The sequence below is a fragment of the Kogia breviceps genome, chromosome 17 (assembly GCF_026419965.1).
Source record: "Kogia breviceps isolate mKogBre1 chromosome 17, mKogBre1 haplotype 1, whole genome shotgun sequence".
NCBI lineage: Eukaryota > Metazoa > Chordata > Mammalia > Artiodactyla > Physeteridae > Kogia > Kogia breviceps.
In genome coordinates, this window is record NC_081326.1 from 76592853 (window position 1) to 76607021 (window position 14169).

The 14169-nt window shown below is 53.3% G+C and overlaps 1 long non-coding RNA gene across 1 annotated transcript; it reads right to left on the minus strand.

The window, feature by feature from the left end:
- Positions 1–193: 193 nt before the first annotated feature.
- On the minus strand, positions 194–5367 carry LOC136792924 (uncharacterized). Its single transcript, XR_010837545.1, has 3 exons — positions 5122–5367; positions 1662–1728; positions 194–302 (listed from the first exon to the last, which is right to left on the minus strand). It is a non-coding gene; the product is annotated as an uncharacterized lncRNA (long non-coding RNA).
- Positions 5368–14169: the final 8802 nt, after the last annotated feature.

Genomic DNA, 14169 nt, shown 5'->3' on the forward strand with positions numbered 1-14169 from the left:
CCCTCCTCCGGCTTCAAAGCCTTGGTCTGTCTGCCAGCACCTTCCTCCTTAAGCCCTTCCCGCCTTTGCTCTTCCGATTTGTTCTCTTTGTTTTTCTGTTTGCTTTTCACTTTCACCCCGTCCTTCCCCTGGCTTGCGTGCACTTGCTCCTGGCCTCCCTCTCCCAGGGCGCTGGGCCACACAGCCTTCCCACCGTCCTGGCCGCTGGGCACAGCCTGCAGTGGCCCATCCTCAGAGGACACCTGGAGAGCACCGAGGGCCATCTTCCTCTCGTCCCCAGGGCCTTGCTGTAGCCTTGGCACCTTGTGCAGAAGAGAGAGCACGCTGTGAGTGGGCCACGCCCCACAGGCAGCAGCCGCCCAGGTCGCAGACCCCAGTGACTGCTTTACTCACCACGTCCTGCCCTGCCCTTCCCCACAGGCGCCGCCGTCAGAGGGGCAACAAATCCAGACTATGCGCCTCTACTGCCTCCAAAGGAGCTTCAAAAAGTAGCTTCTGTGTCTCAGCCGTCCTGGCCCTTGTCAGGAGTGGAACCCAGGGCAGGGCACTGCCCCCGGGCACAAACCCCACCGGGCAAGGGCACAGGAGGAGCAGCTATTCCAATGCCACTTCCCCCAGCCAGGCTCCACAGACTCATTTCACAACACATTCCTATTAGAAAGTCAGACAGGGGATCTGCCTGGTGGTCCAGTGGTAAAGAATCTGCCTTCCAGGGCTTCCCTGGTGGCGCAGTGGTTGAGATCCTGCCTGCTGATGCAGGGGACACGGGTTTGTTCCCCCGGTCCGGGAGGATTCCACATGCAGCGGAGCGACTGGGCCCGTGAGCCATGGCCACTGAGCCTGCGCGTCCGGAGCCTGTGCTCCGCAATGGGAGAGGCCACAGCAGTGAGAGGCCTGCGTACCACCAAAAAAAAAACAAAAAAAACAAACAAAAAAACAATCTGCCTTCTAATGCATAGGACACGGGTTCAACCCCTGGTCAGGGAACTAAGATCCCACATGCCACGGGGCAACTAATGCCACGTGCCGCAACTACTGAGCTCGTGTACTTCAACTAGAGTCCATGTGCCTAAACTACAGACCCCACATACTCTGGATCCCACAGGCCACAACTAGACAGAAACCCGTGCACTGCAACAAAAGATCCCACACGCCTCAACAAAGATCCCGCGTGCCGGGCTTCCCTGGAGGCACAGTGGTTGAGGGTCCGCCTGCCAACGCAGGGGACACGGGTTCGTGCCCCGGTCCGGGAGGATCCCACGTGCCGCGGAGCGGCTGGGCCCGTGAGCCGTGGCCGCTGGGCCTGCGCGTCCAGAGCCTGGAGAGGCCACAGCAGTGAGAGGCCTGCGTACCACAAAAAAAAAAAAAAAAAAAGATCCCACGTGCCACAACTAAGACCTGACACAGCCACAAAAAATAAATAAATAAATATTTTTTTAAAGAAAGAAAGTCAGACAGTAAGGTCATTCACTGTCTTTTTTTTGCCCACGCTGCGTGGTACCAGGGATGGAACTCATGCCCCCTGCAGTGGAAGCATGGAGTCTTAAGCACTGGACCGCCAGGGAAATACCCATTCATTGCCTTCTTACACTTACAAGAATAAACACCCAAGCACGAGTGCCTAGAAAGCTGATCATGAGAACCACACCTGAAGACATTACCTGGCCTTTTTTCTTGGAAAGCTTTTCACTGTTATGCGTCTTCACAGGCTTGGTAGTCTGTGCAGATCTAGAATACAAAACCATACGTAAATACATAAATCTGCTGTTCACTTAGAAAGCCTACCATTTTGAAAACAGATAACCAAAAAACAGATAAATAACCTACATTACAGACTAGAGTCTCCAGTCTTTTCAATGGACTCTTCTATTTTTTTTTTTTTTTTTTTGAGGTACACGGGCCTCTCACTGTTGTGGCCTCTCCCGTTGCGGAGCACAGGCGCCGGACGCGCAGGCTCAGCGGCCGTGGCTCACGGGCCCAGCCGCTCCGTGGCATGTGGGATCTTCCCGGACCGGGGCACGAACCCGTGTCCCCTGCATTGGCAGGCGGACTCTCAACCACTGCGCCACCAGGGAAGACCTGGACTCTTCTATTTTTCACAACATGCTTGGTAAACATGAGCATATTCATAGGACATCTGTGGGCAGGGGGTGAATGAGCCCAACTCCAGTTTGACACTGAGCTGCTGGAAGCTGCAAAAGCACCCCTGGCACACCTCCTGACCACAGGAGACCTGCAGGGGCTGCAGAAAGAGCGGATGGCAGAGCCAGCCCTGTCACCCACCAGGTCCACCTCTGCGCACCCCCGGCCCCTGTCAATATTGTGACTGACATGGGACTTCCCTGGTGGTCCGTGGTTAAGACTCCACGCTTCCAATGCAGGGGACGCAGGTTCCATCCCTGCTTGGGGGACCTAGAATCCCGCATGCTGCACAGCCAAAAAATTTAAAAATTAAAGAAAAAAAACGACGACTGCCAGGAAATCATCTATTTAGAAAAACGGTCCTTCAAAAGTAACCTTTAAGAAGTAGTAATTGTGGGCTTCCCTGGTGGCGCAGTGGTTGAGAGCCCGCCCACCGATGCAGGGGACGCGGGTTCGTGTCCCGGTCCGGGAAGATCCCACGTGCCGCGTAGCGGCTGGGCCCGTGAGCCATGGCCGCTGAGCCTGCGCGTCCGGAGCCTGTGCTCCACAACGGGAGGGGCCCCGACAGTGAGAGGCCCACGTACCCAAAAAAAAAAAAAAAAAAAAAGTAGTAATTGTGAGAAACACATTCAGAAACAAAACCCAAGCTAAATGGAGAGAAGATCAGACACAACAGGCCCGAGCAGGAGCGGCAGGGCAGCCCCTTCAGCCACCACCCAAACACCGCCATGGGAACAGGCCCCGGGGGGCCAGGCACTGGGTTACGGAGGGCAAGGGAGGCCTGCTACCAGTTCACTGACCACCCAAAACAGTTCACTTCACACCCACTAGGATGGCTACAGCGAAAAGATGGACAATAGCAAGTGCTGGCAGGCATGTGGAGAAGTCAAGCGCCTCGTATATTGCTGGTGGGAATGTAAAATTGTGGAGCCACCCCGGGGAAACAGTGTGGCAGTGCCGGAGCGAGGCAAACAGCTACCACAAGACCAGCAACTCCACTCCTAGGTGTTCATACAAATATGGCGAGGGAATGTTCACAGCCGCAATACTGACAAGAGCCCAAAGCTGGAAACAACCCAAAATGTCCATCAACAGATGAACAGATAAGCAAAAAGCGCTATACTCAAACAGTAAAATATTTTCAGCCATAAAAATGAAGTGCCGCGGCTTCCCTGGTGGCGCAGTTGTTAAGAATCCGCCTGCCGATGCAGGGGACACGGGTTCAAGCCCTGGTCTGGGAAGATCCCACATGCCGCGGAGCAACTAAGCCCGTGCGCCACAACTACCGAGCCTGTGCCCTAGAGCCCGCGAGCCACAGCTACTGAAGCCCGCGCACCTAGAGCCCACGCACTGCAACGAAGAGAAGCCCCCGCTCGCCACAACTAGAGAAAGCCCGCGCGCAGCAACGAAGACCCAACACAGCCAAAAATAAATACATACATACATACATAATTTTTAAAATAAATAAAAATGAAGTGCTTATACATGCTACAATGTGGATGAATCTTGAAAATATGTTAAGTGAAAGAAGCCAGACACAAAAGGACAAATATTGTATGATCCACTTGTACAAAATACCCAGAATAGGCAAATTCGTAGAAATAAAAGGCTGATGAGAGGTTGTCAGGGGCCGGGGGAAGAGGGACATGAGGGGTATGGGGTTTCCCTTTGAGGTGCTGAAAAAATTCTGGAATTAGATCGTGCTGATAGCTGTCCAAGACTGTGAATGTCCTTAGTACCAAGGAACTGTACACTCTGAAATGGTTAAAATGATGAATTTTACATTATATGAATGTTATCACAAGAAAAACAAACACAAAAGGAAAGTTTCCCAAAATTTCTGACATTTTCTGTGAGAGAAAAAGAAGAGTTGGGACAGAACACCAGGCACAGGAGAAATCCTGCCCCTGTTCACAGCGCAGGGGCCGCACGACGAGGCCCACAAGCGAGACCTGGGTCGCACGCATTTCTGTCTGTCTGGCCAAGCAGTTCTGTAAAATTTCAGCAGCGTTTAACATTCGAGACGCTTCACCATAACGATCCCCAAGTGGATGGTGTGTGAGCTGCATACCCAGGAGGCTGCTCAGAAGTTCTTGCAGCACTCACAGCGCGGGGCCCAGCAGGGAGAGAGGGACCAAACAGCAGCCAGAAAAGGGAGCGGCCCTCCCTCCCCCCACCCCACTCCCGCACCCGATTACGGGAAACGAATAAACATGATTTGACATGACTCGGAGAAAACATCAAATTAAACTAATCCTGTACTCCGAGGCCAGGTGCTTCATTCAAAACTGGAAATACTATTTAGAACAACAGAGCTTCAAGTGCCTAGTTCTAAAGCCTAGACTCCTGTCACCATGAACTGATACGCAAATCCTGTCATCAAGCCACACGGGTTTCCAGCACCAAAGTTTCCAAAAGCAAAACCTACCACGGTTTTTTTCCATCAGGTTTTTTCTTTGTTCTACTGGACAAAGAGAGCTATTTATACTATCCTCTGAGACAAGAAAGTGGTAGAAAACAGAAGAGATAAAGAAAAGCCAGGGACAACCATATGCCTAAAGCCTTTTAAACTATTTTCGGTTCTATTCTTTGAAAAAGATGTGGTTACGTTGATTGTTACCTAGCTTACAATTATTTCTGACAAGACCCTTTGTTTACTGATAAAATAAAAACCACAGAAGAGAGGACCGAGGGCAGGGGAGGGGGGCCAGTCCTTGGCCTTCACAGAAGGCGCAAAAGCCTGATGTCCTGCTCAGCAGCCAGCGGCTCCTGTACCAGTCGTTCTGTGGTTCTACTGGGTTCTTCACTTCTGCTCACGTGAGAGCAAAGGCTGGATAAAAACAGGGAGTGCAGGTCCCAGTTCCAATGGCAAGGCCAGACTCAGGACTGAAGGTGATGTCGCCACCCCTCCCACCGTGGCATCCTCCCCACCCTACCTCACCTCCTGCACAGAGGAAAGGGACACAGAACAAACCCTACCTGATATCTTCTGAAATGGAGAATGTACTTTCTTCCTTCAGGCGCTGCTACGAGTCACAAGAAGACAGAGAGTTTTACTGAGAACATTTCCATGTTGCGGTAATGGTTAGAACTTCTGTTAAAACACTAAAGAGACCACCATCAACGTGTTCTGAAGTGGCCCCGGGGAAGAGCACACATGACCCTCAGGAAGTGAGCAAGGTCCAAGACACCATGACGCCCCCAGCCGGCAGCTTCCCAGTCCTTAGAACTCAGCCGAGGGCGCAGCCGCAAAGGATTCTGAGTAATGCGTAACCAAACCCACCCCTCCCAGAACTGATTCCAAGGCCCAGGCACAACACAGAAAGCAGCGCGCCTTCTGAAATTAGAAATAAATGTACTTTACACACAAAGTGTACGTTTTTAAAACTCTCAAAATGCCATACAGACTAAGAAAAGCTTACGGATTTTTTAAAAAATGAAAAACTTAACTTACTGAAGACTGTTAAGTTTAAAACTAGAACATTAGCAGTAAATGAAAGATTCAAAAAACCTGGTCTTTCCCACATCTTCCCTGATCTTTTTGGTTTGGCTCCTTCACTTTCGGTTTCTTTGGGTTTTCTAGGTTCACCTGGTCAGTATTCTCCCTCTTCCTTTAATGAAAAAAAAAATTTTAATGCACGTCCCAAGGGAGGAAATGTAAAGCCAACATTGAAACGATGTCTCTGGCTTGAAGAAATACAAACTGCACAGAAAAGCGATAGGATCACCCCGTCCTCTCCCTCCCCAGCCTGACACCAGACTCCTTCCTTGCTCGACACCACCTGGGCCATGTCTGTGTGCACACACTCTCCCCATCCCATTTTCCACTAGCGCAGGGATGGGGCCAATTAGACTAGCGCATTTCAAGAGTTGAGCCAGCTCATTAATAAAAATCACAAGCCGGGGCTTCCCTGATGGCCAGTGGTTGGGAGTCCGCCTGCCGATAGGGGAGGCGGCGCGGGTTCGTGCCCCAGGCCGGAAGGATCCCACGTGCCACGGAGCGGCTGGGCCCGTGAGCCATGGCCGCTGAGCCTGCGCGTCCGGAGCCTGTGCTCCGCAACGGGAGAGGCCACGGCGGTGAGAGGCCCGCGTACCGCAAAAAAAATAAATCACAATCCACTAAGCAAAGGCAACTTCTTCCCAAAAACATTCAGTTACCTTGTGAGGGCAACCTCATCCTTCACGGAGAATGGCTTCAAATCGGACACTTGACCATCTCCCATAGCCTCTTCTTTACCTGTAACCGTGTCTCTCCAACTGTGAGAAAACAGAGCTGAGATGCATCACAGAGGACCCCAGGTAAGGAGCAGGTCAGTCGGAAAGGAGGTGAGCCTGGGCCCATGTGCAGGGACATTCTATGGCCTGTCATGCCCGTGGCTGAGTCTACATCTAAAACACATCAACAGCTAACTCACATCAACCCACGACTAGAAGAGCAAAGGCCCACTGTTCACAAGGTCTCTATAGAACAGGTGCACCAGGAGGTGCGTGTCATTCTTGACCCCATTACTACAGAAACAGTCTCCTGGAACAGTTTCAGTTAACAGGTCCTGAGCATTGTCCCGCGTTTTATGTGTCCTCATCTTTATATTTTGAAACATCACAATTAACTATCTTGAAGGCAGGCATCAACTCCACTGAAAAAAGCCTGTTTGCCAATTCCAGCGGAGTACTTACGGCTTTATATGCATCAGACCAAAAGGAAAAGGAAAAGAAAGCTGTAAACTCGTGGCGTTAACAAGGTGAACGCCAGTACGTGGTGAAGACAAAGAAGGCAGATCAGGAAATGGGGCGGGCGGCTCCACAATGAGGACAACCCAGGCCCTAAGGCGGATATTTGGGTTCCAAGGCGGCCCCCGGCGGGAACTGGAGCCCGGGCACCGAGGGACTTGCGTGTGTCAGCGCCGGCCCACGACCATTTCCTAGGGAGCTGGTCAGGCACAGGAGGCCCCGCAGGCCCCGCTCGAACGTACGGAGAAGGGGAGACTGGGGAGAATGTCCCCCTCCGGGCCCCACCCGCGCGTTCCGGAAGTCCCACCTGCGGTTCCTCGAAGCCTCGGGCTCCACAGCGAGCGCACCGTCTACCGACGCGCCCTCTCCTGCCATTATGTCCGCGCGTGCGCAGCCGCCACCACCACGTGCCACGCCTCGGCGCCGCGGGGGCCGCCGGGAAGGCAGGAGGCGCAAGCGTGGGGCGGGGCTCCTGCGCCGCACAGCAACTGTGGGCCTGGGGCGCGAACTCCTCATTGGCAGGAGGTGCGGGAGGGGGGGGCGCGCAGAGCTGGGCCCTGGCAGGGTGGGTGGGATCGACGAGGGGGCAGCCCAGGGTCAAGGGCCCCGCGGGAGATCTCGGCCCAAGTGTGTGAGCGTGCATGTATGTGTGTGAGCGTGCACATGCACCTGCGTGCGCGGGCTGGGATTGAGTAAGGGCCGGCGAGGCGTGGATGTGATATGTGATGGTGCAGGCGGAGGGGGGGGGGCGGGTACTGTCAGGTTAGGAAAGATAACGTGCTCCCATTGCATTTAGAGGGATGAACGAGCCTCAGTGGGCAGGACAGCTCTTGGGGCAGAGAGGCCTGCGGGAAACTCAGTGCCTGGTCCCGTGGGAGACGGCAGTGAGGTCGGCCAGCGGAGGATGGTGGAGGTGGGGTCGAGAGGAGTTGAGGATGACACCCAGGGTTCCAGTTTGCATGGTTGTGTGGGTGGGGCTGTCCTCTGACCCTAAAACCCCATCACAGGAAAACCGCCTAAAAACGTACCTTTGGTGAAAACAGAGGAGGCTATTACAAACATGCTCCTTACTTTACAATTTGGTTGTTTTTTTATAAGTTCTGGTGCCTTTGTTTGACGTTATTAAAGATGCCATTTTCCTGCCTTCTTAACAAATGGACGTTAGGTAAATGGCTGTTTTCCTGCTTTGGTGAATAATGGCTAGACGGAAGCCTTCTGTCGTGTCGACAGCCCCTCACTGCCAACCCAGTGTGTGCTGTGGAAGCTTTGCATAAAGATGGCATCTAATCTACAATTGCGCCTGGATTTGCTAGAGCCCCACGGAGGCTGAACTCATTTTATTCAGAACGCCACGGAACGATAACCAAAAAAGGATACCATGAAGGCAACATCCATCATATGCTTCTTAAAAACCCCATTGTCAGCATCAGTGACAATGGCATTACCGCTCAGTCACTGAGATTAAAAATTAGTCATACGTGGAAAATAGAAACAGGTTTTCAGGGAAAAGGAAGCTTTGGTTCCACTGAATTATGCCCCTTTTTTGCTTGGTAAATAAAGGATGCATATTTTCCGATGATATATATTTTCGAGGTTAGCTATGTCTAGGTGGTCCCAGATTTGGGGTAAGAGCCTTGTTGTCAGTTGACTGACTGGGCAGGTGTCAAAAACACTTTATAGGGCTTCCCTGGTGGCGCAGTGGTTGAGAGCCCGCCCACCGATGCAGGGGACGCGGGTTCGTGCCCCGGTCCGGGAAGATCCCATATGCCGCAGAGCGGCTGGGCCCGTGAGCCACGGCCGCTGAGCCTGCGCGTCCGGAGCCTGTGCTCCGCAGCAGGAGAGGCCGCGGCAGTGAGAGCCCCGCGTACCGCAAAACAAACAAACAAACAAAAAGAACACTTTATAATTTGTATCCAAACCTGTCTGACAACAAGGTGTTCAGCTGTGACATCAGACTTACCACCATCCAGAATCTGAATCTTTCTGGATTAGGTCACGAATGAGTCCTTGGAATGATGGGTGTTTTCCTTCTCTTAGGTGTCACAGCCCATCACTGAGGCTGAGTATGCAAAGCATCACTTGGCTGCCTGCTCCCTCTCACCCCCTTAAACCCTGGTTAAACCGGGCCCTCTGCCTTCTGGGCAGCCACATCCCAGCTGGGGCCCCCGCCCCACCAGGAAGCCCCACCCCCCTTGTCCTTAGCCGTCCTCCTTGCCTCCTGTGACCTCCAGCACCCCTCCTCGGCCCACTCTCAGCGGGGGCCTTGCTTCCTATGTCATCGACACATAGAAACAGCCCACAGGGAGTGTCTGCACCCCCCCAGCCCCACGTGTGCCCTGCCTGTGTCCGCCATCCCTCTGTCTCCTCCTGTCGCTGTGGCTGGACTGTTCGAACCTCTGTGGAAGGCTGGCCAGCCCTCCCCTGACCCCACAAGCACGTGTCCCACCAGTTCTCTGCCCGGCCCCCGCCAAGCAGAACTCCCCAGACGTGTGTCCACTTCCTGTCCTCCGACTCACTTTTGATCCCCGTTAAGGCAGCCTTCTGTCCCCACACCCCACTGAGACGGCCCCCAGCGAGGTCTCCCACACCCACTGCCGCCTTCCCCGGCCCTACCCCGCTGACCGCCAGCCACACGGGATGCCGCCTCATTCACGGGCGCTCCTCGGACCCTGTCCCTCCCCGGGTTTCTGGGGGGTATCTGGCCCAGCCCTGCTGCCCCAGCTTCTCCTCCTCTTCCTGACACTGCCTTGAACTGCCAAGCCGTCTGCCCATGACTGCTCCAGTGCACGTGGCCCTGCCTGCAGCTCGCTCCCCACCCGGCCTCACCCGGCCTCCAGTCCTCCAGAGCTCAGGGTGGCCCCTTCAGCAGGAGGATTTTCTGCAGAAGGTCATGGGGAGGCCTCAGTGGGGGAAAACATGCAGGTGCCTTCAGCCGTCTGCCAGGGATCAGACCAGTAAACACCAAGCTCTGGGGAGCCCTGGCCGTCCTCACCTCGCACTGTTCAAAGGATAAAACTAGTTCCCCAAAGCGGCCAGAAAAATGGCCATGGAGCCAGGCCACGATGCCAAACTTACAAGGACAATAATTTGTATCCCCCCTTTCCTTGGAACTCATCCCCGAAAGGTGCCATTTCCCCAGAAGCCACCGCCCTTGCTTGGAGAGAGACCTCTCCCTCCCTCCCCACATGCACCTCTGCGTCCAGGAGGGGCGAGAGCACAGATGTGGCTTGGGAAGGGTCCAGAGTGTGGTGGGTATCCAGGGCCCACAGAGCCCCTCCCAGCAGGATCCTGGGCTGGGGGCCCTGAAGAAGACACTTTGAAGCAGCTCTCTCTGCTTCCAAGTGGCTTTTCTAGGTGCCCTCTGCAGCCAATGCTCTCAGTGGCTCTTTTTTTTTTTTTTTTCCCCCCACAAATGACTCTCAACTTGCCTTCAAATAAGAATAAATATGTGTGTCTGTTCCCCGGGCCTTTGACAGCCCTGAGCTGTGGCCCCACGACTCGGGTGGGATTGATGGCCCCGTCTCACTGAGAAGCCAGGTGCATCTTTTACTAAAGGTGGTTTCCAAATGATGAATGGCTTTCTCACGAACACAAAATTGTTGATTGTATTTACAAACAATTCCTTTTTCACGTTCCGTTGATTCTTCTCCAGCGTCGGTCCCTCAGTGACACCCCCACGGCTGATGCATTGGTGGCTATTACCTCCATTGATTAAGGCTTCCTGGGGTCCCGCGGTGCCTGGTACGCCATTTGTCACAGACAAGCGGCTTGCATACAGCAGTATATCATGCTCCCTTTGGACTTTACGGTTATTTATCCTTCAATTGATGTTGCGTACCCTGTAAGTACAGGCGCACACCCAAACTCCAAAATCTTAGCATGCCACAACAGTGAGCAAATGCAGGAGTAAAGGAATTCTTTGCCAATCCTGTGCCTCCAGAGCCTGACTCCTCTGCTCCTCATTCTGAAAAAATGCGAATGTAAATAAACAGTGTCAGCACTGTCCCTAATTGAGACTTGGGACCAGAGAGAAGGTCGACGGAAGTGCCATCACTTTTCACCAAGTCATTCAACATTTAGCGTTGAACCAAAAGACCCCAGACCCTGGGGACGAGGCAGCCGTCAAAATGGCCCAATCCAGGCCAGGTGGGAATTTTCTAGAATCAGCTGCTTTCTCTCGGTTTCTCTGTCCCACCTCCTCCTCCTGATGGCATTTTTGGCTCACCCGGGGCATTCCCCATGGTCAGTCCCTACCAGGAAACGGGCTGCGTGCAGAGAAGGTGCTGGACGCTGCAAGGGTCCTGGCTCCTCTCCGGCCACTGGGTCTTGGACAAGCTGGTGACTCCAGATGGCCAGGCCCTCCTCTGGAACTTGCAGAGGCTCAGAACAGAGCCCAACTTTCCTCCCAACTCGAAAATCTGGGTGTTCACTTTCGCATCGATAGCCTATCTGGCTCATAGTTGCAAAGTATCGATCAGTATAAAAAGTGTAAGTCAGAGCCCATCGGCACTTAGCGTGTACTGCCGTGGAGAGAAATTTATTTTCTCACAGTGCGGGAGGCTAAGTCCAAGATCGAGGTGCCAGCTGATTCAGCTCCTCGTAAAGACTCTCTTCCTGGTTTGCAGATGGACACCTTCTCACTGTGTCCTCACATGGCTGAGAAAGCAACCTCTGGTGTCTCTTTTTTTTTTGGCCATGCCACGCAGCTTGTGGGAGCTCAGTTCCCTGACGAGGGGTCGTACCCAGGCCCCCGGCAGTGAAAGCAGGGAGTCCTAATCACTGGACTGCCAGGGAATTCCCTGGTGTCTTTTTCTCTTACAAGGACACTAATCCCATCATGGGGTCCCCACCCTCATGACCTCATCTAACCCTCATCACTGCCCAAAAGCCCCACCTCCAAATCCTATCACATTGGAGGTTAGGGATTCAACATAGGAATTTGGAAGGTGGAGAAAATTCAGTCCATAACATAGCTTAACACTAACTACCTTACCAACTTATCTAATTGGTTCTAATAGGGTTTCTTTTTGGTTGCATTTCTTGGGATTTTAAATTATGCAATCATATCATCTGAATATAAAGATAATTTTGTCTTCTTTCCCCTAGTATTTAGTCGCCGTGCATTATTTCCTTAATTAAAAGCTACAAACTACTCCTCCTGTGGGGCTCTCCCAGGGGCCCTCTGAAGACCCCCCTGCCCAACTGGCCACAACTACATCCTGAGCCCATGCGTGTAGGCCAATGGTTAGCTAAAGGAATGGGATTAAGGTGACCACTGTGGGTCACTGTGTCCTGCCGATGTTTGGGGCTGGACAGTGACTCTGTGCGGGTGTGCCCTGGCATCACGGGTATTTATTTATTTAGATATATTTTTAATGTCTCTTTTCTTGCTTTGCATTTTTTAAGATGATCTGGGGTTTTTTTTATTTTATTTATTTTTATTTTTGGCTGCGCACAGGCTTTCTCTAGCTGCGGCGAGCAGGGCCTACTCTTCATCGCGGTGAGCAGGCTTCTCATTGCGGTGGCTTCTCTTGTTGCGGAGCACAGGCTCTAGGCGCATGGGCTTCAGTAGTTGTGGCACGTGGGTTCAGTGGTTGTGGCTCGCGGGCTCTGGAGAGCAGGCTCAGTAGTTGTGGCGCTCGGGCTCAGGTGCTCCGCAGCATGTGGGATCTTCCCGGACCAGGGCTCGAACCCGTGTCCCCTGCATCGGCAGGCGGATTCTTAACCACTGTGCCACCAGGGAAGCCTTCTAGTTATTTTTTAGGTAACGTGAAGTTTGTGTTCTTTCTTCTATTTCAAACCTTATTTAGAAATATCTCTTCACTTCCAGTGGTTACCTTTCATTTTGGATGTTTTTTGTTGTCAATTTCTAGACTTCCACTCTTCCAAAACTAAACTTTGGGACTGCTTTGTTATAGAAGGTGCAGTTTCACCAACCTTAGCTCTACAAGACCCGATTAGCCAAACAGCAGCCTCCTCCAGTGCCTTACCGCCCTCCCCAGGGGGGACCTCTTCTAACTCTTTGGTATTGAATTCCACAGTTCCGGACAACATACTTCTGCATCTGGAATTCTGCTTTCTGAGGCCTTACCTACTGACTTCGCCTCAGGAGGATGAAGCTTCAGCGTCTCTCACCCACTTCTTCACTCTCCCCTCCTCCCAACAGAAACTCGTTATAATGGTCCTGAGGTCAAGATGCCAGGACATCCCGAAATACACAGCTGAGTCAGCTTATATTCTGTGGTTACTTTTTATTTTCCCAGGGGTTAACAATTACCTTATTTTGGAGTTGTTATTGTTGCAGATGGCCAGGGTGGGCCAAGGAGCTTAGTTTACAGGATTTAGCGCTGGGGAACTGCCAGATCAGACGCGCACATTCGGAGAGAAGGAGCCTAGGGCTCTGCACGGAGGGGAGATGGTGAGGACGTACAAGCTGGAACTTTATCAGAACTTGATACAGATAAACTAGGGCTACTTATTATTACTTTGGTGTTCCTGCCCCTACAAACGGTGTGTTCTTAGGTGAGGTGAGCCCCACATGAAATTTGAGTGCGTTGCAGAGTCACCATAACTAGAGAAATTATGAAAGGACATGGACCGAGGCACATCGCTGGGGCAACGCTGCAGGGAGAGCAGGTTACAGAAGGAGTCCAATTCTGGAAGCAGGCTGGTCCTGGAGGCAAGTCAGTTCTAGAAGTGGGTTGTGAAAGCAAGATGATACTCGAAGCAGGTTGTGGAGGTGGGTTCTGGAAGAGGATTCTGGGGTGTGGGCTCCAGAGACCGGTTCCAGAGGAAGGTTCTGGAAGCGGGTTCTGGAGCTGTGACAATGGACGGCCGACCATGGCACCTCACTGGGGCCAGGCCAGAGCCTGGGTTCCCGCGCGGAGACAGGAAAGCGGACCGTAAGAGCTGCAGGGGCGCTCGCGCTAGCAAAACCGTTAACCCCACTGCGGATGTTTTCGGACTAGCCCCGCGGACGACCCGCCGCCGGTGCGGGTGACACCCGCGCTGCCCAGGGCCCTGCGCCGCGCAGTGTTTTTCCCTTATCCGCCGGCCGGCGGTTGCCAGGGGCGACCGCATTCCCCCGGGGCTCCGCGGGCGCGGGAGGGCAGGGCCTGGCCTCGGAACCACCTCCCTCGCACCCTGGTTGGCCGAGGCTGCTGTCCGTCAGAGTCTCCGCTGCCGCCGATTGGGCAGCGGAAAGTTTCGCACGCTCGGCGCCCAGCGCCCCGCCCCTCCAGCCGACTGGGCCACCGCCCCCCGCCCCCTCCAGGAGAGGGTAGTGCGGGATCCCGT